Genomic DNA, 27,385 nt, shown 5'->3' with positions numbered 1-27,385 from the left:
ATGGCAGACCCCTCTCTCTGTGTGTAGGAAGGAGGGAGGGGGCTGAGGGGGGGGGGGGGGGGGTATATTTCCCATATTCTCCATATTTTGCAGCTCAGTGTCTCGTGCTCTGTATCCGCAGAAGGAAATAGACACATAATTCCCTGAAAAGGGATCTATTTATTGGAACCCACCCCCCAGCCCAGCTGTCCCCCTAATACAATGTAACATTTCCTCCTGACAGCCTCTGATGGCATGTGTGTAGAAGTTAATGATTTGCTGTGACTTGCTGTTGACTGTCAGATGTCAAGAGATAGACTAATTACCTCCCCAAATCTATGGGGGTGGGTGGGGGGGTCGGCTTGTAGGAGGGTGGGAGCACTGTAGACTGTGTACAAGCTGTTTCCATGGTTACTTATCTGACTGAACAAGTAACTGTATCTAATGATGGTCACCCAAACTGCTCTCACAATGAGAGTGGCATTCACAGGGCTTCCAGCACATAGCCCACCCTAGTGATCAGGGGAGCACCTTGCCCTGCCCCCAGCTCCTCATTGCCAAGACACAGAGAGAGACAGGGAGGCTGCTTACAGGCAGGTGTGAGGGGCTCCTGGGGGCCACTTCTGATCAAGCACATCTGAGGAGCATTGCTGGTAGCATTTATTGCAGTCTGCCAGGATCCACATGTTGCATTGCACTTCTCCGTGAGACCTACCTTCAGACAGGCACCAAGGGGCTCCCTCCCTGCTTCTCCCCGTCACAGGTCTAAGGAGGGACCCCAGGAGACACTTGTTGCTGCTGCTTGCTGTGAGCTGATCTCCTTCTCTCCTCCAGAAGACAACAAACAGGACTGGTTCACCCTCTCCCTTGCTTTGTACTACAGCAAGTCCTTAGCAGAGACCCCACAGAAACAGGTGAGTGGGTGCTGGTTTAAAGACCCCCTTCCCATTATTGCCCATCTTGTGTCTGCCCTGTGGGTGCTGGTCAGGCCCAGGGGCTATGAAGGGTTAATGTAATTAGGGTTGGCATGGTAGCCAGCTGTGCCTGTCTCTGGGGTCAGAGCTGAATTAATTGCCCCTCTCCAAGGTGCTGAAATACATTACAGAACCAGGAGCCAAGACAGCTCCCCCTGTCACAGCTCTGCACTCCAGCTTGAAGTAACTGTGTGGCTGAGGGTGACATGGGTTGCATATTGCTGAATGTTACAGACATTGTATTCGTCTTGGCATTACTGGGAGTTGTAATCAGTTATAAGAGTAGTAGTACCCCAGCTTAGCGAATACAGGAACGTTTCAGTAATGTTCTGATCTCTATGAATGGCTGCCTGAGGATGCTGCCAGTTGACATTCTCAACAGAGGGAGAATCTGATTTTCCTTTGTAAACACAGACTTTATACACTTCAGATCTCAGTAATTTTGTTGAAAGCCCCGTTTATGACTGCCTGAGGATGATACGTGTTGTAATTTTCTGCATATAAATATTGTTGTTGTTTTTTTTTTTTGTACCTCCCCTTACCAGTAACAAGGGTCTTAGGAGTGCTCTTCAAATCACCGCCTTTGGCTGCTTGAAACCGATGAGATCTGTGATCCTTAATACAGTTTTAACTGTTGACTCTCAGTGGTAATAAATACCTCAGTCTGCAGACTGAGCATGATTCCAATGCTGTCTAAGGATGATGGGAGTTATAGATGAAATTTGGTGGATTTTCCTGTGAAATATATGAGCAAAACCTACCAAAATGTCTGACCCCCCCCCCCCCCCCATTTTACTGTACAGAATCTTTAAAGAATTTCATAATAATTTCTATGAAAAATTTTTTTTTTTAACCTTTTCAGGACCAGGGTTAAGCAATTCCTTTTCTTTTTATTATAACGGTGTTGATGTAGATGGGGATTAACAAAAGAAAAATCTACTTCTGCAGTGTGCACATGTAATGGTCACGTGTGTACGCACAATGTGTCTACTTACATGTGAGGAAGGAAAACAAAATCTGTGCGCAATGTGCATGCGCATCATAGCACGAGGTTAGAAGGCGGGAAATTTCTCAAGTTTTATTTATTGTGAAAATTCTCACCCTTCGTTCTGTTTCTGGGTGGTTGTCATTTCTCTGATGTCAATTACGAGCTCATTGTTTTTTTATCAGGAGATGTTATCCCTTTCTCTGCTTAGATAGCGGGTCACAGTCCCCAGAGAAGGCGTCCTGTCCTCTGCCCTGGTGGCTTTCAGTGAGTCCATGGATAGATGGAGAGTTAAAATAGAGGACTCTCTGAAATTAGCTGGGGTACTTGTACGTTCTCTCTGACAGTCTGTTCAATGGGTTGAGGAGAATTTGCAATTTGATGCTTCGTGAGGCGATTTATATTATTGTGTCTACACTAATTAACCGGGGCTCATTCTAAGAGTGTGTATTAACAATCTTTTCTTTATACAGAGTGCACTGGACGATGATCCGGTGGCCACGGTGGTAAACAAGTGTACTCCAACTCTTCATCATAACTACATATAACAGTGCTTACATTTCCCAAACACTCAATCTTCAAATATTACCCCCATACCCCCAATCCCCAAACCATACTGCCATAACCCCAATCCCAAACCATACTGTTATACCCCACATTCACAACCCTTACCCCCCATATCCCAAACCCCACTCCCATACTGCCAAACCCCAACCCTTACTGCCATACCTCTAACCCCAACATTAACCCCATACCTCAAACCCCACTCCAATATTGCCAAACCCCAAACCTTACACCCACACCACAAACTGCCATACCCCCAACCCCAACCCTTACCCCATAACCTAAACCCCACTCCTATACTGCCAAACCCCAAACCTTACTCACATACCTGTAATCCCGAAACCTTACTGCCATACCCCCAGCCCCACTCCCATACTGCCAAACCCCAAACCTTACTCCCATACCCCCAAACCTTACTGCCACACCCCAACCCTTACCCCCAAACCCCATACCCCACTCCCATACCTTCAACAGCCAAACCTTACTCCCATACCCCCAAACCTTACTGCCTCACCCCAACCCTTCCCCCATAACCTAAACCCCACTCCTATACTGCCAAACCCCAAACCTTACTCACATACCCGTAATCCCAGAACCTTACTGCCATACCCCCAACCCTACTCCCATACTGCCAAACCCCAAACCTTACTCTCATACCCCCAACCCTTACCCCCATACCTCAAACCTTACTCACATACCCTCAATAGCCAAACCTTACTCCCATACCCCCAAACCTTACTGCCACACCCCCAACCCTTACCCCCATACCCCAAAACCCACTCCCATACCTTCAACAGCCAAACCTTACTCCCATATCCCCAAACCTTACTCTCATACCCTCAATAGCCAAACCATACCACCAAACACTTACCCCTATAGCCCAAACCCCAAATCTTACTCCCATACCCTCAATAGCCAAACCTTACTCTCATACCCACAACCCTTACCCCATACTCCAAACCTTACTCTCATCGACTCAATTGCGAAACCTTACTCTCGTACCCCCAAACCTTTCTGCCATACCCCAACCATTACCCCATAACCCAAACCTTACTCCCATACCCTCAATAGCCAAACCTTACTCTCATACCCACAACCCTTACCCCCATACCCCAAACTTTACTTTCATACCCTCAATTGCGAAACCTTACTCTCATACCCCCATACCCCCATACCCCAAACCTTACTCACATACCCTCAATAGCCAAACCTTACTCCCATACTCCCGTATTAGCAGTAGAAAGAGGGAAGTGCTCATGCCATTGTACAGAACACTGGTGAGACCTCACTTGGAGTACACAGTACTGGAGATCCTATCTTCAGAAGGATATTGATACCTTAGAGAGAGTTCAAAGAAGGGCTACTAAACTGGTTCATGGATTGCAGGATAAAACTTACCAGGAAAGGTTAAAGGATCTTAACATGTATAGCTTGGAGGAAAGACGAGACAGGGGGGATATGATAGAAACATTTAAATACATAAAGGGAATCAACACAGTAAAGGAGGAGACTATATTTAAAAGAAGAAAAACTACCACAACAAGAGGACATAGTCTTAAATTAGAGGGACAAAGGTTTAAAAATAATATCAGGAAGTATTACTTTACTGAGAGGGTAGTGGATGCATGGAATAGCCTTCCAGCTGAAGTGGTAGAGGTTAACACAGTAAAGGAGTTTAAGCATGCGTGGGATAGGCATAAGGCTATCCTAACTATAAGATAAGGCCAGGGACTAATGAAAGTATTTAGAATACTGGGCAGACTAGATGGGCCGAATGGTTCTTATCTGCCGTCACATTCTATGTTTCTATGTTTCTATCCCAGTGAGGGGGCAGGAGTTAGTGGTAATCCCAGTGAGGGGGCAGGAGTTAGCGGTAATCCCAGTGAGGGGGCAGGAGTTAACGGTAATCCCAGTGAGGGGGCAGGAGTTAATGGTAATCCCAGTGAGGGGGCAATAGTTAATGGTAATCCCAGTGAGGGGGCAGGAGTTAGCGGTAATCCCAGTGAGGGGGCAGGAGTTAATGGTAATCCCAGTGAGGGGGCAGGAGTTAATGGTAATCCCAGTGAGGGGGCAGGAGTTAGTGGTAATCCCAGTGAGGGGGCAGGAGTTAGCGGTAATCCCAGTGAGGGGGCAGGAGTTAGCGGTAATCCCAGTGAGGGGGCAGGAGTTAATGGTAATCCCAGTGAGGGGGCAGGAGTTAATGGTAATCCCAGTGAGGGGGCAGGAGTTAGCGGTAATCCCAGTGAGGGGGCAGGAGTTAGCGGTAATCCCAGTGAGGGGGCAGGAGTTAGCGGTAATCCCAGTGAGGGGGCAGGAGTTAATGGTAATCCCAGTGAGGGGGCAGGAGTTAATGGTAATCCCAGTGAGGGGCAGGAGTTAGCGGTAATCCCAGTGAGGGGGCAGGAGTTAATGGTAATCCCAGTGAGGGATTACCATTAACTCCTGTCCCCTCATTGGGATTACCATTAACTCCTGCCCCCTCACTGGAATTACTATTAACTGCGAACCTTTAATCTCGGCAACCAACCCATATCCCATACAATGCCAGTATATATATATATCTGGAATACAGAGCTCTAAAATAACACTCCTCTATAGTAGTTGTGACATCATTTTATTATCAATATTTAAAGTTTGCCATTCAGACAATCGCCATTCAGACAATCACCATTTTGACAGTCGCCATTTTTGTGTCCATCCCAGAGACTGAGAACCCTTGTAATTAGTGCAAGAATTTTATACAAAGAGATTTCTCTGAGATAATTATTTGGGGGGTACTCACTAATACACAGTACTGGTACCGCATCCTTTTAACCCCTCGTATAGCAGCTAGTTGTAGCTTTATTCCCTCTAGAAAACCCTGGAGACTGTCATACAGTATTTGTTTCCCTCTGTACCACTTCTCCATCATAAAACGCGACCTTTTACAAGAATCTCCATGCAACCTGCATCAAGTCTTGATAGTGCTAGCTTTAGAGATTGCAAGAAAACCTTGCGTTTGTGAAACACATCTCTAAATACACCGACATTTACAGCTGTTGAAATGAGGGCAATTTTCTTGTTACCTGCAGACATTTAAATGATGGTAATCTGGGTTCTCACAAATAAAAGTGACAGGTATCACAGACGATTCCTTGAAAAAACCCAAGTAATAATGGCATATACATAAGCGGATATACACATAATTATATACACATAATAAGATATACACATAATAACGGGATATACACATAATGACGGGATATACACATCATTAAGATTGGCACCCCACCTCGTCTGTTATCCTTGAATATCTAAAGAAAACGAGCATGGCTTGTATTATTTGCTATGTGACGATACATTAGAAAGGTAGGTCTTCCTGGCCCGGGGCTTGCTTGCGGTTTAGTGATTATATTGTAGGTGTAAATGTTGATACATTGCTGTGATTACATTTTATATTTAACTCTATGGCATTGAGCTTAAAGCATTAATACCATTCTGGAGCACAGAGGTTTAAACTATGAACTTATTACATAGGACTGGTAATTGGTGATAGTGGTTGGGGGTGAGGGTGATAAGGGGGTGGGGGTGGTGGGTGGGGGGGAGGGAGGGCTAAAAGAGTTTCCATACAGGAATTTTGACAATAACAGTAATTATACAATATTCTTACGTCTTAGCTTTAGTATGTATTTCTTTCATAATAATTTTAGGTTGTTTTGTTTTATGTATTAAAAAATAACAGTATAAAAAAATTTGACCAATGAAAGTAAGGAAATAATGAGCAATATTTTGAAAAAAAATATTATCTCCTTTCTAGCATTTTTGGGGTATTTAAAATCTGATAAGTGTACTGTATATTAAATCTGAGCAAATTTTCTGAAAAATCACAAGAAATCTACTCCAGAAAATATAAATATATTAAATATATAAACATCATGAACACAATGATATTGCTGTGAGTCCTGTTTACCATTATCTGTTGCTCGAGGAAACAGATCTTTTCACAGTTTGCTTGTTGACGTAAACGCTCCTAAAATACGTTAACCTCTTGTGGTATTACCCAGATTGCACCAGTGCCTTAAACACTCAGTTTGATGCATCCTCAGGCACTAGTTAAATCCCCGAACTGTCAAACCGGAGAAATAAACAGCATATCTGTCAACAGAAAACAAGTTCCAGGAAATTCGTACAACGCAATATGTTTGTTTTTCTAAATCGACAGTTTTTATTTTAGTAACAGACTAGCAAGTTTCATTAATAATTCCTACGGGGACTCTAGTAAGGTGTAGTCAATCTCTTGAACAACTCAAAATGATATGATGCGAATTGCGGAGTCAGCCGTAGGATTGAGCGATGAAGGATTTGCTGTTGCTATTGCATTGTATATTTGTTTGTATGTTTGTATTCAGTGTTTCCTTATTGAATTGTAAAGGAATAGTTGAATTCTGCAGCCATATGGTATATTTCTTCAGATACTTCATTTTTAAACAAATCTTCTAGGAAAACCGGTTCATGTTTTAAACCTACGTTTAACCACTTCACATTGGTTAGTGTGTGTCTCTGTGTCTCAGTGTACTCTGGTAGATGTTAGGAAGCCAATGTGAGGAAAGTATTAGGGAAAGTCAGTCTTTCATTGGATGTACTGCACACAACATGCGCAATGCATATTATACACTCTATCATAGCATGGTACTGAGGATAAATTATTAAAACGTACAAAGGAGTCAACACAGTTAGCTTACAAAATCTTCCTATTTTACTTTACATTATCAAACTTCCAGTGTAGGTAACCTTTGGCACTCCAAATTTTGCATTATGGGAGATGTAGTCCACAAATCTGGAGTGCCGAAGGTGCCGAACGCAACTGGCCTGTCATTTAAAGACTCTAATGGTATTATTAAATTATGTCTGACAACCTAGATCCCTTTGTTTCAATTCCCAAAGCTGTCTCAGGATAAAAGCCTTGTCAATTTTTTATTTGAAATATTTTTCTTTTCTTCGTAGAAACATGATACTTCAGAAGATAAGCTGGTGGATGCCAGAAATGGCAGTCTAACTACATAGATGACACTGGCAGGAAATGATTTAATCTACAAAGTACATTAAATATATATATGATTTAGTTATATAATTATTAACTTATTCTGCATAGATGATTTGACAAAACAACATATAAAAGTCATTAAGGTCATTAAAAGTCAACAAGCTGTTATCTGTGCGTGAAACCAGACCAGGATCCGTGTAAATCATTTATTGGGTATTCCCCCCTGGGGCAAATTCTGTAATCGAACACGTGATTCAGAATCTGGTCTGGTCTGATACTCACATTAACCGACTGACAATCCAGAAATGTCCTTTGTTCATTCGTCCTACGTTATGGCTACTAGATGATCAAAGTTCAAGTTAAGCAGTATATTTATTGTCAGGGCTGCAAGCTGTGAGTCTTATTGAGTAAAAGGGTCACAAGGCAGAAGGCTGTGAGAAGGCCCTGACGTGACCGTAAACCACATCTCGGACCTCCTCATTCTCTAACTTTTACAGAAACCTTGTTATGGCTTTGAATAAGGATGTCCCAGTAACAGACAAATGCTGGATTTTCCCAAATTGTCATTTCTATTACACCAGGTCATAAACTGTCAGGGTAAAAACGATCAAATATTGCAAATAATGTTCTCTAGCAGCTTTGGGTCCAAGTTAACAGGGACCAAAGACCCCAAAGAGAAAGAGATTGTAGGAGATATAGATTGTGTCTTGGAATATTGGCCTAAAAAACAGCTAGATGTCATTTCTAGAAGGGTATACATTATAATGCTGTCTCTTCTAGAAGGGAATACATTATAATGCTGTCTCTTCTAGAAGGATATAGGTTACAATGCTGTCTCTTCTAGAAGGGTATACATTATAATGCTGTCTCTTCTAGAAGGGAATACATTATAGTGCTGTCTCTTCTAGAAGGATATAGGTTATAATGCTGTCTCTTCTAGAAGGGAATACATTATAATGCTGTCTCTTCTAGAAGGATATAGGTTATAATGCTGTCTCTTCTAGAAGGGAATACATTATAATGCTGTCTCTTCTAGAAGGATATAGGTTACAATGCTGTCTCTTCTAGAAGGGAATACATTATAATGCTGTCTCTTCTAGAAGGGTATAGGTTATAATGCTGTCTCTTCTAGAAGGGAATACAATATAATGCTGTCTCTTCTAGAAGGGAATACATTATAGTGCTGTCTATTCTAGAAGGGAATACAATATAATGCTGTCTCTTCTAGAAGGGTATACGTTATAATGCTGTCTCTTCTAGAAGGGAATACAATATAATGCTGTCTCTTCTAGAAGGGTATACGTTATAATGCTGTCTCTTCTAGAAGGGTATACGTTATAATGCTGTCTCTTCTAGAAGGGAATACATTATAATGCTGTCTCTTCTAGAAGGGTATAGGTTATAATGCTGTCTCTTCTAGAAGGGAATACAATATAATGCTGTCTATTCTAGAAGGGAATACAATATAATGCTGTCTCTTCTAGAAGGTAATACGATATAATTCTGTCTCTTCTAGAAGGGAATACGTTATAATGCTGTCTTTTCTAGAAGGGTATATGTTATAATGCTGTCTCTTCTAGAAGGGAATACGATATAATGCTGTCTTTTCTAGAAGGGAATACATTATAATGCTGTCTCTTCTAGAAGGATATAGGTTATAATGCTGTCTCTTCTAGAAGGGTATATGTTATAATGCTGTCTCTTCTAGAAGGGAATACATTATAATGCTGTCTCTTCTAGAAGGATATAGGTTATAATGCTGTCTCTTCTAGAAGGGAATACATTATAATGCTGTCTCTTCTAGAAGGATATAGGTTACAATGCTGTCTCTTCTAGAAGGGTATAGGTTATAATGCTGTCTCTTCTAGAAGGGAATACAATATAATGCTGTCTCTTCTAGAAGGGAATACATTATAGTGCTGTCTATTCTAGAAGGGAATACAATATAATGCTGTCTCTTCTAGAAGGGTATACGTTATAATGCTGTCTCTTCTAGAAGGGTATACGTTATAATGCTGTCTCTTCTAGAAGGGAATACAATATAATGCTGTCTCTTCTAGAAGGGTATACGTTATAATGCTGTCTCTTCTAGAAGGGTATACGTTATAATGCTGTCTCTTCTAGAAGGGAATACAATATAATGCTGTCTCTTCTAGAAGGGTATACGTTATAATGCTGTCTCTTCTAGAAGGGAATACGTTATAATGCTGTCTCTTCTAGAAGGGAATACAATATAATGCTGTCTCTTCTAGAAGGGAATACAATATAATGCTGTCTCTTCTAGAAGGTAATACGATATAATGCTGTCTTTTCTAGAAGGGTATATGTTATAATGCTGTCTTTTCTAGAAGGGAATACGTTATAATGCTGTCTCTTCTAGAAGGGAATACAATATAATGCGGTCTCTTCTAGAAGGGAATACGATATAATGCGGTCTCTTCTAGAAGGGAATACGATATAATGCTGTCTTTTCTAGAAGGGTATATGTTATAATGCTGTCTCTTCTGGAAGGGAATACGATATAATGCTGTCTTTTCTAGAAGGTAATACGATATAATGCTGTCTCTTCTAGAAGGGAATACGATATAATGCTGTCTTTTCTAGAAGGGTATATGTTATAATGCTGTCTCTTCTAGAAGGGAATACGATATAATGCTGTCTCTTCTAGAAGGGAATACGATATAATGCTGTCTCTTCTAGAAGGGTATATGTTATAATGCTGTCTCTTCTGGAAGGGAATACGATATAATGCTGTCTTTTCTAGAAGGTAATACGATATAATGCTGTCTCTTCTAGAAGGGAATACGATATAATGCTGTCTTTTCTAGAAGGGTATATGTTATAATGCTGTCTCTTCTAGAAGGGAATACGATATAATGCTGTCTCTTCTAGAAGGGAATACGATATAATGCTGTCTTTTCTAGAAGGGTATATGTTATAATGCTGCCTCTTCTAGAAGGGAATACGATATAATGCTGTCTCTTCTAGAAGGGAATACGTTATAATGCTGTCTTTTCTAGAAGGGTATATGTTATAATGCTGTCTCTTCTAGAAGGGAATACATTATAATGCTGTCTCTTCTGGAAGGGAATACGATATAATGCTGTCTTTTCTAGAAGGGTATACATTATAATGCTGTCTCTTCTGGAAGGGAATACGTTATAATGCTGTCTCTTCTGGAAGGTAATACGATATAATGCTGTCTCTTCTAGAAGGGAATACAATATAATGCTGTCTCTTCTAGAAGGGAATACGATATAATGCTGTCTTTTCTAGAAGGGAATACGATATAATGCTGTCTTTTCTAGAAGGGTATATGTTATAATGCTGTCTCTTCTGGAAGGGAATACGATATAATGCTGTCTCTTCTGGAAGGGAATACGATATAATGCTGTCTTTTCTAGAAGGGTATATGTTATAATGCTGTCTCTTCTGGAAGGGAATACGATATAATGCTGTCTCTTCTGGAAGGGAATACGATATAATGCTGTCTTTTCTAGAAGGGAATACGATATAATGCTGTCTTTTCTAGAAGGGTATATGTTATAATGCTGTCTCTTCTAGAAGGTAATACGATATAATGCTGTCTCTTCTAGAAGGTAATACGATATAATGCTGTCTTTTCTAGAAGGGTATATGTTATAATGCTGTCTCTTCTGGAAGGGAATACGATATAATGCTGTCTTTTCTAGAAGGGTATATGTTATAATGCTGTCTCTTCTGGAAGGGAATACGATATAATGCTGTCTCTTCTGGAAGGGAATACGATATAATGCTGTCTTTTCTAGAAGGGAATACGATATAATGCTGTCTTTTCTAGAAGGGTATATGTTATAATGCTGTCTCTTCTAGAAGGTAATACGATATAATGCTGTCTCTTCTAGAAGGTAATACGATATAATGCTGTCTTTTCTAGAAGGGTATATGTTATAATGCTGTCTCTTCTGGAAGGGAATACGATATAATGCTGTCTTTTCTAGAAGGGTATATGTTATAATGCTGTCTCTTCTAGAAGGGAATACCATATAATGCTGTCTTTTCTAGAAGGTAATACGATATAATGCTGTCTTTTCTAGAAGGGTATATGTTATAATGCTGTCTCTTCTGGAAGGGAATACGTTATAATGCTGTCTTTTCTAGAAGGTAATACAATATAATGCTGTCTCTTCTAGAAGGGTATATGTTATAATGCTGTCTCTTCTAGAAGGGAATACGATATAATGCTGTCTCTTCTAGAAGGGAATACGATATAATGCTGTCTCTTCTAGAAGGGTATATGTTATAATGCTGTCTCTTCTGGAAGGGAATACGATATAATGCTGTCTTTTCTGGAAGGGAATACGATATAATGCTGTCTCTTCTAGAAGGGAATACGATATAATGCTGTCTCTTCTAGAAGGGAATACGATATAATGCTGTCTCTTCTAGAAGGGTATATGTTATAATGCTGTCTCTTCTGGAAGGGAATACGATATAATGCTGTCTCTTCTGGAAGGGAATACGATATAATGCTGTCTCTTCTGGAAGGGAATACGATATAATGCTGTCTCTTCTAGAAGGGTATATGTTATAATGCTGTCTCTTCTGGAAGGGAATACGTTATAATGCTGTCTTTTCTAGAAGGTAATACAATATAATGCTGTCTCTTCTAGAAGGGTATATGTTATAATGCTGTCTCTTCTAGAAGGGAATACGATATAATGCTGTCTCTTCTAGAAGGGAATACGATATAATGCTGTCTCTTCTAGAAGGGAATACGATATAATGCTGTCTCTTCTAGAAGGGAATACGATATAATGCTGTCTCTTCTAGAAGGGTATATGTTATAATGCTGTCTCTTCTAGAAGGGAATACGATATAATGCTGTCTCTTCTAGAAGGGTATATGTTATAATGCTGTCTCTTCTAGAAGGGAATACGATATAATGCTGTCTCTTCTAGAAGGGAATACGATATAATGCTGTCTCTTCTAGAAGGGAATACGATATAATGCTGTCTCTTCTAGAAGGGAATACGTTATAGTGCTGTCTCTTCTAGAAAGGTTTACGTTATAATGCACATTATTCTCCTTGTACCTTCAGCTGTATTTTATGATAGGAGGTTGAACCTAGTGGCCTGGTTTGTCTTTCGTCCTTAATAAAGATGACTTCCTAGAATTACTATGACAGTTTTTCTGGTTCTAGCAAGATCCACTACGATCCTACTGAATAGTAATTGTTCAATCTGTGGAACCAAAATCTGAGAGTTTGTTGATTTGCCAGTTCTGACGGCTTTTTACTTCAATCTCTGCCTTTTCCTGGTTAAAGGGTCATGTTTTGATATATTTCGAACACTTTATTTATGTAAATATTCATGAATGGCTCAGCAGGATAGAAAGCTGAGATAGTTTGCATCTAAACGATTATTAATATTAACTCTGAAACGGTCTTCCATGAAAATAAGCACGGCTAAAGGAAACACTCTCAATCAAGGTAGACAAAGGCCATGGCGGTCGTGCGGGGAAATGGTTAGCACAGGAGTGTAACTGAGAGAGCAAGTTAATCAGTGGTGGACTATCAGATATAACATGGCTTGGAAGAACAGATATATCTACAGATTGCAAAATAAACTGATACTACCAGCATTTAGAAGCATTTGTCAATCCATCTTTTTTAAAGCTTACTTAGATCCTTTCTCTAAATCTGGATCCACATGTATCATTTATTTCTGTTTTCAAAATGTGGCCCTACTTAATGTAATTTCCAATTCATACTTTATGGCCCATTTTCCTGAATCCTATCAAAGTCCATCCAGGATGACAGCTTATAGTGCTGGTATTTGGCTACATTTGGACACAGTTTGCCATTAAGCAAGTAATGTAATTAACATTGTGTCAGGGTACCTGTGGTCTCTACCTCCGAAAGAGGTAGAGACTTAGCTGTTCCTCCATCCAGACGGCCTGATGACTCCCTTTCCCACGGTCTATCCGGTCATGCAAGGCCGGCCGCGAGGGAGTGACTGCCTTTTACAGCATCTAGGCAGGAAGTTGTCATCAGGACACTCCCCCGGATCGACCTGTCAGTCAATTGCTGCAGGACCAATCAGGACGCCTCGGAGGCGTGGTTACTGCTCTGAACAGGGTATTTAACAGAGCTTCTTTCATTAGCTCATTGCCCTGTCATGGTTCTAGCTTGTTCTAGTCACTCAGTGCTTGTGTATTCTATTATCCCTTTTGGTTTTGACCCGGCTTGTTTACCTTACTCTGCTTATCTCTGTTACCCTTGATTCGGCTTGTCTCTCGCTTACCTGTCTTCTGTTACCCTCGACCTCGGCTTGTCTTTGACCATTCTATACTGTGCTACTTACGTTAGTCCGGCCATTCTAAGGTCCGGTATACGTATCTGGCTACTGTTTGTACTCTGCGTGTTGGATCCCTGTCCCGATCCTGACACATTGTTATGGAGCTATCAGAAAGCTAAGCCCATGATTTCAAATAGTCCCTACACACAATCATTTTGTAGAATAGCTTCATTATTCATTAAATTTGTAGATTAATAACGAATGGTATTCAACAATAGAAAATCACTCAGCTCCAGGTCTGTGTTTCACCTGGATCTAAAAATACACATATTTTAAATCTTTTTATTGCGAGAGTTTACATAGGAAGGATTTCTATTTTTGCTTGATGTTTGTGCTTTTCAAACCTCCAAATTGCTATAGTTTACACAGGGCTTTGTACGGAGATTGTGAAGAGCGCAGATTAAGAGAGAGGGACACAGTGGGAGCCCAGTGAAAATGTTAAAAAGACAGGACAAATGACAGTAATCAAGGATGTTGCCGAAAATGGAGCCGTCGCTGGTTGACAGCAGTTATAGAAAGTTCTCTTTTGACTTTCCAGACCCGGCTGTGAGCAGTGAGCCATTGAAGGAGTTAATTATATGCAAATAACTAGAATAAAGGGCAACTAGCCATGAAATAAAGTTACGGTCTCTCGTTAACAGCGCTGTTTATTTGGTATGAGAAACAGAGCAAATAAGGGAAGATGTATTGTGGACAGGAATTGTCACACATTAACTCGTCAGTAATGCCTTCATAGGAACAGCTCTTATATAAAGCATTGTGTCAGGTGGTGGGTCTATTCACTCGGCACTGACTTGTGATTAGTCGAGAAACAACTTACAAAAACTCAGGGTGGTTGTGGCTGTCTTCGTCACTTAGAGGCGTGAATGGCTGTCTCCCTTTTGATGCTTAGTTCACACATGTCAGCAGTGAAACCATTCTGACACCGCATATACACAGCCCTGATTAACCAATAACAGGTCAATTAATCCCAGGTAATACTGACCCCCTGTATTATAAGGGACTCCTGGTATTCACAGTATGCTCGCACAAAGCCTTCCCTTTGGTTCCTGTCCTTCCTGTTTAGTTTACTGGTTTATCTAATGTATCTGAGCTCCCTGTCTACTCTCTTGGTCTATCTAATGTATCTGAGCTTCCTATTCAGTCTATTGACTTCTCAATCATTGCTGTATCTAAGCTCCCTGTCTAGTCTATTGGTCTATCTAATGGATCTAAGCTCCCTGTCTAGTCTATTGGTCTGTCTAATGTATCTAAGCTCCCTGTCTAGTCTATTGGTCTGTCTAATGTATCTGAGCTTCCTGTCTAGTCTATTGGTCTATCTAATGTATCTAAGCTCCTTGTCTAGTCTATTGGTCTGTCTAATGTATCTGAGCTCCCTGTCTAATCAATTGGTCTGTCTAATGTATCTGAGCTCCCTGTCTAGTCTATTGGTCTATCTAATGTATCTGAGCTTCCTATCTAGTCTATTGGTTTATCTAATGTATCTGAGCTTCCTGTCTAGTCTATTGGTTTATCTAATGTATCTGAGCTTCCTATCTAGTCTATTGGTTTATCTAATGTATCTGAGCTTCCTGTCTAGTCTATTGGTTTATCTAATGTATCTGAGCTTCCTATCTAGTTACATAGTTACATAGTTAGATAGCTGAAAAGAGACTTGCGTCCATCAAGTTCAGCCTTCCTCACACCTGTTTTTTGCTGTTGATCCAAAAGGCAAAAAAAACAAAAAAAAAACCCAGTTTGAAGCACAATTTTGCAACAAGCTAGGACAAAAAATTCCTTCTTGACCCCAGAATGGCAGTCAGATTTATCCTTGAATCAAGCAGTTATTACCCTACATTGAAAGATTATATCCTTGAATATTCTGTCTTTGCAAGTATGCATCTAGTAGCTGTTTGAACATCTGTATGGACTCTGATAAAACCACTTCTTCAGGCAGAGAATTCCACATCCTGATTGTTCTTACAGTAAAAAAAACCTTTCCTTTGTCTTAGACGAAATCTTCTTTCTTCCAGTCTAAACGCATGGCCTCGTGTCCTATGTAAAGTCCGGTTTGTGAATAGATTTCCACACAATGGTTTGTATTGGCCCCGAATATATTTGTATAATGTTATCATATCCCCTCTCAGGCGACGTTTTTCTAAACTAAATAGGTTTAAATTTGTTAACCTTTCTTCATAGCTGATATGTTCCATTCCTTTTACTAATTTTGTAGCCCGCCTCTGCACTTTTTCTAGTGCCATGATATCCTTCTTTAGAACAGGTGCCCAAAATTGCACAGCATATTCAATATGTGGTCTTACCAGTGATTTATAGAGAGGCAAAATGATATTCTCGTCCCGAGAATGAATGCCCTTTTTCATGCATGACAATACCTTACTGGCCTTGGCCACTGCTGATTGACATTGCACATTGTTGCATAGTTTGTTGTCTATAACAATTCCCAAGTCCTTTTCATGTGTTGTTATCCCTAATTCACTTCCATTAAGGGTATACGTTGCTTGTGTATTCTTTACGCCGAAGTGCATAACTTTGCATTTTTCAACATTAAATTTCATCTGCCATTTGAGTGCCCAGTCCTCCAGTCTATCTAAATCCTTCTGCAGCAAAGTAATGTCTTGCTCACATTGTATTATTTTACAAAGTTTTGTGTCATCTGCAAACACTGAAACATGACTTTCAATGCTGTCTTCAAGATCATTTATAAAAATGTTAAATAGAAGGGGTCCCAGAACAGACCCCTGAGGGACACCACTTGTCACCTCTGTCCAGCTTGAAAATTTACCATTAACGACAACTCTTTGTATTCTGTTTTTAAGCCAATGTTCTACCCAAGAACAAGCATTTTCATCGAGACCGATTTCCTTGAGTTTGAACACTAATCTTTTGTGTGGAACTGTATCAAATGCCTTGGCAAAATCCAAATAGATCACATCCACATACATAAGTCTATTGGTCTATCTAATGTATCTGAGCTCTCTGTCTAGTCTATTGGTCTATCTAATGTATATGAGCTTCCTGTCTAGTCTATTGGGTTATCTAATGTATCTGAGCTTCCTATCTAATGTATCTGAACTCCTGTCTAGTCTATTGGTCTATCTAATGTATCTGAGCTTCCTATCTAGTCTATTGGTCTATCTAATGTATCTGAGCTCCCTGTCTACTCTATTGGTCTATCTAATGTATCTGAACTCCCTGTCTAGTCTATTGGTCTATCTAATGTATCTGAGCTTCATGTTTAGTTTATTGGTCTATCTAATGTATATGAGCTCTCTGTCTAGTCTATTGGTTTATCTAATGTATATGAGCTTCCTGTCTAGTCTATTGGTCTATCTAATGTATCTGAGCTTCCTATTCAGTCTATTGACTTCTCAATCATTGCTGTATCTAAGCTCCCTGTCTAGTCTATTGGTCTATCTAATGTATCTGAACTCCTGTCTAGTTTATTGGTCTGTCTAATGTATCTGAGCTTCCTGTCTAGTCTATTGGTCTATCTAATGTATCTAAGCTCCTTGTCTAGTCTATTGGTCTGTCTAATGTATCTGAGCTCCCTGTCTAGTCAATTGGTCTGTCTAATGTATCTGAGCTCCCTGTCTAGTCTATTGGTCTGTCTAATGTATCTGAGCTTCCTATCTAGTCTATTGGTTTATCTAATGTATCTTAGCTTCCTGTCTAGTCTATTGGTTTATCTAATGTATCTGAGCTTCCTATCTAGTCTATTGGTTTATCTAATGTATCTGAGCTTCCTATCTAGTCTATTGGTCTATCTAATGTATCTGAGCTTCATGTTTAGTTTATTGGTCTATCTAATGTATATGAGCTCTCTGTCTAGTCTATTGGTTTATCTAATGTATATGAGCTTCCTGTCTAGTCTATTGGTCTATCTAATGTATCTGAGCTTCCTATTCAGTCTATTGACTTCTCAATCATTGCTGTATCTAAGCTCCCTGTCTAGTCTATTGGTCTATCTAATGTATCTGAACTCCTGTCTAGTTTATTGGTCTGTCTAATGTATCTGAGCTTCCTGTCTAGTCTATTGGTCTATCTAATGTATCTAAGCTCCTTGTCTAGTCTATTGGTCTGTCTAATGTATCTGAGCTCCCTGTCTAGTCAATTGGTCTGTCTAATGTATCTGAGCTCCCTGTCTAGTCTATTGGTCTGTCTAATGTATCTGAGCTTCCTATCTAGTCTATTGGTTTATCTAATGTATCTTAGCTTCCTGTCTAGTCTATTGGTTTATCTAATGTATCTGAGCTTCCTATCTAGTCTATTGGTTTATCTAATGTATCTGAGCTTCCTATCTAATGTATCTGAACTCCTGTCTAGTCTATTGGTCTATCTAATGTATCTGAGCTTCCTATCTAGTCTATTGGTCTATCTAATGTATCTGAGCTCCCTGTCTACTCTATTGGTCTATCTAATGTATCTGAGCTCCCTGTCTAGTCTATTGGTCTATCTAATGTATCTGAGCTTCATGTTTAGTTTATTGGTCTATCTAATGTATATGAGCTTCCTGTCTAGTCTATTGGTCTATCTAATGTATCTGAGCTTCCTATTCAGTCTATTGACTTCTCAATCATTGCTGTATCTAAGCTCCCTGTCTAGTCTATTGGTCTATCTAATGTATCTGAACTCCTGTCTAGTTTATTGGTCTATCTAATGTATCTGAACTCCTGTCTAGTTTATTGGTCTATCTAATGTATCTGAGCTTCCTGTCTACTCTATTGGCCTATCTAATGTATCTAAGCTCGCTGTCTACTCTATTGGTCTATCTAATGTATCTGAGCTCCCTTTCTAGTTTATTGGTCTATCTAATGTATCTGAGCTTCCTATTCAGTCTATTGACTTGTCCATCATTGCTGTATCTGACCTTCCCGATCTACACCCGTCTGTCCAGTCCTGTCTGTTTTCATGCTATAGTTATAGAACAGACCTGAAAGTCATACAATACCCGAGGCCATAACCTGCCTGAACATTTATGGCTTAGGCACGCACCACATGCCAAAATGAGAGCACTGACTTCCCGGCCCCCACCTATCTGTGCCAGCCATGTCTTACACTCTGAAATATATCCACCTATGCTTATGTAATATCCACCTGTGTTCATGCAATATCCATCTGTGTTCATGCAATATCCACCTGTGTTCATGCAGTATCCACCTGTGTTCATGTAATATTCACCTGTGTTCATGTAATATTCACCTGTGTTCATGCAGTATCCACCTGTGTTCATGTAGTATCCACCTGTGTTCATGTATTAACCACCTGTGTTTATGCAGTATCCACCTGTGTTCATGCACTATCCACATGTGTTCTGTTCATGCAATATCTACCTGTGTTCATGCAATATCCACCTGTGTTCATGCACTATCCACATGTGTTCTGTTCATGCAATATCTACCTGTGTTCATGTAATATCCACCTGTGTTCATGGGAAGATATGATGCCAATATTTACTATGAGATCCAAAGAGCCGCATTTCTAATGTTTTAATCTTTGGAAGAGTTATAAGTCCTGTTATTACCCATAGACCCCATTGCTAGGGGTCACAGCTGGTTTAACTTTCTATATTCCCCTTTCAATACATGCATTGTTTTAACTACTAAAATCCCAATAATTCAGTGGCACATGTTACATTGTGTTTTTGGATCTGACTCATTTACTGTTTCCTCCAACCCCGGTGAAACGCGGCGGGAGAGACAAAGAGATATAACCTTCTCCTCCGTGGTGAAACGTGGCGGGAGAGACAATGAGATATAACCTTCTCCTCCGTGGTGAAACGTGGTGGGAGAGACAATGAGATATAACCTTCTCCTCCGTGGTGAAACGTGGCGGGAGAGACAATGAGATATAACCTTCTCCTCCGTGGTGAAACGCGGCGGGAGAGACAATGAGAACCTTCTCCTCCGTGGTGAAACGCGGCGGGAGAGACCATGAGATATAACCTTCTCCTCAGTGGTGAAACGCGGCAGGAGAGACAATGAGATATAACCTTCTCCTCCGTGGTGAAACGCGGCGGGAGAGACAATGAGATATAACCTTCTCCTCCGTGGTGAAACGCGGCAAGAGAGACAATGAGATATAACCTTCTCCTCCGTGGTGAAACGCGGCAAGAGAGACAATGAGATATAACCTTCTCCTCCGTGGTGAAACGCGTCAGGAGAGACAATGAGATATAACCTTCTCCTCCGTGGTGAAACGTGGCAGGAGAGACAATGAGATATAACCTTCTCCTCCGTGGTGAAACGCGGCGGGAGAGACAATGAGAACCTTCTCCTCCGTGGTGAAACGCGGCGGGAGAGACAATGAGATATAACCTTCTCCTCCGTGGTGAAACGCGGCGGGAGAGACAATGAGAACCTTCTCCTCCGTGGTGAAACGCGGCGGGAGAGACAATGAGATATAACCTTCTCCTCCGTGGTGAAACGTGGCGGGAGAGACAATGAGATATAACCTTCTCCTCCGTGGTGAAACGTGGCGGGAGAGACAATGAGATATAACCTTCTCCTCCGTGGTGACACAAGCTGCACTACCTCTTAATCTCAGCTTCCTATTGGCTGCCAATGCCATGATGTCATAGTGATCCCACAGCCAAGAGGAACTTGAATGGATTTCCTAACAGTGCCATTCAAACCATACAGAAAACTCCCCGAAAAAGACACTGAACCCCACATCTGATTGAAGAATCATAAATTCCAACTTTAGTAATTGCAAAGATGGCGTCACAAACCACAGCCTCCATTGGAGCTTTACAGAAATGCAAACGATGAAATTTAATTGCTAGCTTTGAATGTTATCGCCCAACCCTAGTATGGAGATAGGTTAAATCTAGGTTCAATTATTGTGTAAAATAAAGGTTGGCCAATTACCGAACATTGCAAGAGCAGGGGAAAGTAAACAATCCCCCACTTTAACTCAAATTACAATAGCCGTGGGAGCTTAAAGTCCAACACCAGCCCCAGATAATTGTCAGGCTACCTATGACTTCAACACAAGAATCGCTTTGGCATTTCCCTCCCAAACAGAGGAGCTATTTAACGCTCAGGAAACGTTACCGGTTGAGTGACAAGGAAGGAGAAATATGCGAGATGACATTTATCATTTTAAATATCAAACAATATCCTTTTACACTGAAATACCATGTGATCAAATTAATGTCTTAACTTCAACGATGCACCAATTTGCATTCTGATTATATACATTTCTGTATTATCGTACTGTTACAAGATGTCAGCAGAGTTATGTTATTATTATTACCATATATATAGCACCAACATATTCCGTAGTGCTGTATAATTATAGAAAGGTGAAGAATGCCCTGCTCAAACAAGCAGAGATTCTGTGAATTTATGTTGGTCTAATGTAAACATTGGGTTCTGGTGCGTTGACAACCAGCATCCAGACAGCCTAAAACAGACAAATTAGAACTTGTCTTTTTCCTGTCTCAGATATTTTGACATGTATTTTATTAATCTGTCGTCTCTCTCAGTGAATTAATTCCTTAATGTGGTTCCCACACTAACCACAGACTAACTGCTTCAGCTCATCCGATTCCTGTCTGCTGGGAGGAAAAATTGGACAAGGCTCTGCTAGTGTGTATACATGGCTAAGGGAACATATTGAGAGCCCATTGCTGTGCAGTGAGGGTAGAGAACGCACAAGGCTGGCCCTACAACCATTATTAAGGGCACAGGCAATACAAGTACGAATGCAGCACAGGTATGGAGGGAGGTCAAGACTAGACAAGGCTCTGCAGAGGTTGAAAGGGGCAGCTCAATGCTCTGCATGAATGAAAGGGGCTGCTCAAGGCTCTGCAGAGGCGGAAGGAACCACAAGTGCGGCTCTGGGCGAAAGCAAAGGCAATATTAGGGTCTGCAGGGAGTATGAACGCAATACACATCTGCATGGGTAAAGAGTCCAGGGGAAGACTCAAGAGGCATGACAAAGGCAGCACAATGCTCTGCAGGGAGAATAAAGTGTAAAATGCTCTGCAGAGAGGATGAGCACACCTCACAGCTCTGCAGGAAAGGAAGGGCGGCATAGATAGCATAGATACATGGTTAATTATGGCGTCCACCGTGGCCCTTGGCTAGGAGTCATTGGACACATCAGGAACCTACAAAATGTCTCCTGCAATCTTCCCCCATATTCACGCATAGTCTCCCAGTGTTTAATCTGGGATCTGTTTGTGCTATCAGTCGCCATTATGGACTGCGCTGGTATTTACGGGTCCATATTTTCAGGCACGCTTGTTTTCCTATCTGATGTAACATAACGTAAATCTCATTCCACTGACAGAATCTATCAACCGGGGGGTCAGCCCTGCATGTTACAATGTTTCCGTGCTCAGAAAGTCATCGCCAGCTGCGATTATTAATTCCATTCCTTGATTACTCATTCCAGGACGGAATACAGATTGCAGGTGACATATGGCGATCAGTCATGCACGGCGTCCGAACCGCCGCCCTGTAACCGCACACTCGTTCCTTCTGCAGGGGGGTGTCATTAAAATATGAAATATATTGATTTTAAATGATACAACTCCTCTTTCATGCAGGATAATTATATTTGCATTCTTAAGAAATATGTTAAATAGAGAGATTGCTTTGTTTTCCCGCCGTCTGTTTCCCGGCTGATTATTTTGCAACTAATTAAAGAACATATTAAGCTGTGCTTGGTGTCCCTTTTGCAGCAGCTGTAAAGCAATCTTGTTACCTACATGCAATGTTGGGGTACACAGTTATTCCTAATGGAGAACATAATACAAAATGTAAAACTACTGCTTCACCAGATTTCAATTCTAATCTCCCAACAGGGCTATATCAACGAGTCTTTCTTTATCATTTTATTGGCCCATGACCATTGTGTATGTACTATTACTAACATTTTTATATACATTATACATATTTACTATTTATCCCAACATTTTAAATGGACAAAAAGGGACACTTTAATTTAAGGGTTGTGCATGGGGTGCGGCCAGGGGCAAGGCTGTTCTGAGTGTTTGTGACCAGGAGCGAGGCTGTTCTGAGTGTTTGTGACCAAGAGCGAGGCTGTTCTGAGTGTTTGTGACCAGGAGCGAGGCTGTTCTGAGTGTTTGTGACCAGGAGCGAGGCTGTTCTGAGTGTTTGTGACCAGGAGCGAGGCTGTTCTGAGTGTTTGTGACCAGGAGTGAGGCTGTTCTGAGTGTTTGTGACCAGGAGCGAGGCTGTTCTGAGTGTTTGTGACCAGGAGCGAGGCTGTTCTGAGTGTTTGTGACAAGGAGCGAGGCTGTTCTGAGTGTTTGTGACCAGGAGCGAGGCTGTTCTGAGTGTTTGTGACCAGGAGCGAGGCTGTTCTGAGTATTTGTGACCAGGAGCGAGGCTGTTCTGAGTGTTTGTGACCAGGACCGAGGCTGTTCTGAGTGTTTGTGACCAGGAGCGAGGCTGTTCTGAGTGTTTGTGACCAGGACCAAGGCTATTCTGAGTGTTTGTGACCAGGGGCGAGGCTGTTCTGAGTGTTTGTGACCAGGGGCGAGGCTATTCTGAGTGTTTGTGACCAGGGGCGAGGCTGCTCTGAGTGTTTGTGACCAGGAGCGAGGCTGTTCTGAGTGTTTGTGACCAGGAGCGAGGCTGTTCTGAGTGTTTGTGACCAGGGGCGAGGCTGTTCTGAGTATTTGTGACCAGGGGCGAGGCTGTTCTGAGTGTTTGTGACCAGGACCGAGGCTATTCTGAGTGTTTGTGACCAGGGGCGAGGCTGCTCTGAGTGTTTGTGACCAGGAGCGAGGCTGTTCTGAGTGTTTGTGACCAGGAGCGCGGCTGTTCTGAGTGTGAGTGTTTGTGACCAGGACCGAGGCTGTTCTGAGTGTTTGTGACCAGGACCGAGGCTGTTCTGAGTGTATGTGACCGGGACCGAGGTTGTTCTGAGTGTTTGTGACCAGGAGCGAGGCTGTTCTGAGTGTTTGTGACCAGGACCGAGGCTGTTCTGAGTGTTTGTGACCAGGAGCGAGGCTGTTCTGAGTGTTTGTGACCAGGGGCGAGGCTATTCTGAGTGTTTGTGACCAGGGGCGAGGCTGCTTTGAGTGTTTGTGACCAGGACCAAGGCTGTTCTGAGTGTTTGTGACCAAGAGCGAGGCTATTCTGAGTGTTTGTGACCAGGGGCGAGGCTATTCTGAGTGTTTGTGACCAGGAGCGAGGCTGTTCTGAGTGTTTGTGACCAGGACCAAGGCTGTTCTGAGTGTTTGTGACCAGGAACGAGGCTGTTCTGAGTGTTTGTTACCAGGGGCGAGGCTGTTCTGAGTGTTTGTGACCAGGACCGAGGCTGTTCTGAGTGTTTGTTACCAGGGGCGAGGCTGCTCTGAGTGTTTGTGACCAGGAGCGAGGCTGTTCTGGGTGTGAGTGTTTGTGACCAGGAGCAAGGCTGTTCTGAGTGTTTGTGACCAGGACCGAGGCTGTTCTGAATGTTTGTGACCAGGGGCGAGGCTGTTCTGAGTGTTTGTGACCAGGACCGAGGCTGTTCTGAGTGTATGTGACCGGGGCCGAGGCTGTTCTGAGTGTTTGTGACCAGGAGCGAGGCTGTTCTGAGTGTTTGTGACCAGGAGCGAGGTTGTTCTGAGTGTTTGTGACCAGGAGCGCGGCTGTTCTGGGTGTGAGTGTTTGTGACCAGGAGCGAGGCTGTTCTGAATGTTTGTGACCAGGGGCGAGGTTGTTCTGAGTGTTTGTGACCAGGAGCGCGGCTGTTCTGGGTGTGAGTGTATGTGACCAGGACCGAGGCTGTTCTGAATGTTTGTGAACAGGGGCGAGGCTGTTCTGAGTGTTTGTGACCAGGAGCGAGGCTGTTCTGAGTGTTTGTGACCGGGGCCGAGGTTGTTCTGAGTGTTTGTGACCAGGACCGAGGCTGTTCTGAGTGTTTGTGACCAGGGGCGAGGCTGCTCTGAGTGTTTGTGACCAGGAGCGAGGCTGTTCTGAGTGTTTGTGACCGGGGCCGAGGTTGTTCTGAGTGTTTGTGACCAGGACCGAGGCTGTTCTGAGTGTTTGTGACCAGGGGCCGAGGTTGTTCTGAGTGTTTGTGACCAGGAGCGAGGCTGTTCTGAGTGTTTGTGACCAGGGGCGAGGCTGTTCTGAGTGTTTGTGACCAGGGGCGAGGCTGTTCTGGGTGTGAGTGGGTGAGGGCAATGGGCCGGGCTGTTCTGAGAAATTTTAGGTGACTTAAAATTTCTACAACTAAAAATTTAAAACAAGAACAATGTATCTTATTTACACACATTTATTGTAGTTTAAAGACACATTACTGGGAGTATTATTGCTGTGGAGCTCTGTAATACACTCAGACACATTACTGGGAGTATTATTGCTGTGGAGCTCTGTTATACACTCAGACACATTACTGGGAGTATTATTGCTGGGGAGCTCCGTTATACACTCAGACACATTACTGGGAGTATTATTGCTGTGGAGCTCTGTTATACACTCAGACACATTACTGGGAGTATTATTGCTGTGGAGCTCTGTTATACACTCAGACACATTACTGGGAGTATTATTAGTGTGGAGCTCTGTTATACACTCAGACACATTACTGGGAGTATTATTAGAGTGGAGCTCTGTTATACACTCAGACACATTACTGGGAGTATTATTGCTGTGGAGCTCTGTTATACACTCAGACACATTACTGGGAGTATTATTGCTGTGGAGCTCTGTTATACACTCAGACACATTACTGGGAGTATTATTGCTGTGGAGCTCTGTGATACACTCAGACACATTACTGGGAGTATTATTGCTGTGGGGCTCTGTTATACAATCAGACATTACTGGGAGTATTATTGCTGTGGAGCTCTGTTATACACTCAGACACATTACTGGGAGTATTATTGCTGTGGAGCTCTGTTATACACTTAGACACATTACTGGGAGTATTATTGCTGTGGAGCTCTGTTATACATCAGACACATTACTGGGAGTATTATTAGTGTGGAGCTCTGTTATACACTCAGACAGATTACTGAGAGTATTATTGCTGTGGAGCTCTGTTATACATTCAGACACATTACTGGGAGTATTATTGCTGTGGAGCTCTGTTATACATTCAGACACATTACTGGGAGTATTATTGCTGTGGAGCTCTGTTATACACTCAGACACATTACTGGGAGTATTATTGCTGTAGAGCTCTGTTATACACTCAGACACATTACTGGGAGTATTATTAGTGTGGAGCTCTGTTATACACTCAGACACATTACTGGGAGTATTATTGTTGTGGAGCTCTGTTATACACTCAGACACATTACTGGGAGTATTATTACTGTGGAGCTCTGTTACACGCTCAGACACATTACTGGGAGTATTATTGCTGTGGAGCTCTGTTATACACTCAGACACATTACTGGGAGTATTATTGCTGTGGGGCTCTGTTATACATTCAGACACATTACTGGGAGTATTATTGCTGGGGAGCTCCGTTATACACTCAGACACATTACTGGGAGTATTATTGCTGTGGAGCTCTGTTATACACTCAGACACATTACTGGGAGTATTATTACTGTGGAGCTCTGTTATACACTCAGACACATTACTGGGAGTATTATTGCTGTGGAGCTCTGTTATACACTCAGACACATTACTGGGAGTATTATTAGTGTGGAGCTCTGTTATACACTCAGACACATTACTGGGAGTATTATTAGTGTGGAGCTCTGTTATACACTCAGACACATTACTGGGAGTATTATTGCTGTGGAGCTCTGTTATACACTCAGACACATTACTGGGAGTATTATTGCTGTGGAGCTCTGTTATACACTCAGACACATTACTGGGAGTATTATTGCTGTGGAGCTCTGTGATACACTCAGACACATTACTGGGAGTATTATTGCTGTGGGGCTCTGTTATACAATCAGACATTACTGGGAGTATTATTGCTGTGGAGCTCTGTTATACACTCAGACACATTACTGGGAGTATTATTGCTGTGGAGCTCTGTTATACACTCAGACACATTACTGGGAGTATTATTGCTGTGGAGCTCTGTTATACACTCAGACACATTACTGGGAGTGTTATTGCTGTGGAGCTCTGTTATACACTCAGACACATTACTGGGAGTATTATTACTGTGGAGCTCTGTTATACACAGACACATTACTGGGAGTATTATTGCTGTGGAGCTCTGTTATACACTCAGACACATTATTGCTGTAGAGCTCTGTTATACACTCAGACACATTACTGGGAGTATTATTAGTGTGGAGCTCTGTTATACACTCAGACACATTACTGGGAGTATTATTGCTGTGGAGCTCTGTTATACACTCAGACACATTACTGGGAGTATTATTGCTGTGGAGCTCTGTTATACACTCAGACACATTACTGGGAGTGTTATTGCTGTGGAGCTCTGTTATACACTCAGACACATTACTGGGAGTATTATTACTGTGGAGCTCTGTTATACACAGACACATTACTGGGAGTATTATTGCTGTGGAGCTCTGTTATACACTCAGACACATTACTGGGAGTATTATTGCTGTGGG

The 27,385-nt window shown here is 41.9% G+C and overlaps 1 protein-coding gene across 1 annotated transcript in view; it reads left to right on the top strand.

The window, feature by feature from the left end:
• The first annotated feature begins 483 nt into the window (after positions 1-483).
• The window catches only part of VWA5B1 (von Willebrand factor A domain containing 5B1), a 152,263-nt gene continuing 125,361 nt past the window's right edge, over positions 484-27,385 (top strand). The window contains exon 1 of the mRNA XM_063437221.1: positions 484-893. The gene's annotated coding sequence lies outside the window, so the exon portion shown is untranslated. The remainder of the gene's footprint in view (positions 894-27,385) is intronic.

This window comes from Pelobates fuscus, chromosome 11 (assembly GCF_036172605.1).
Source record: "Pelobates fuscus isolate aPelFus1 chromosome 11, aPelFus1.pri, whole genome shotgun sequence".
NCBI lineage: Eukaryota > Metazoa > Chordata > Amphibia > Anura > Pelobatidae > Pelobates > Pelobates fuscus.
The sequence above is the reverse complement of the archived record's forward strand: the minus strand, read 5'-3'. Positions and strand labels throughout refer to the sequence as shown.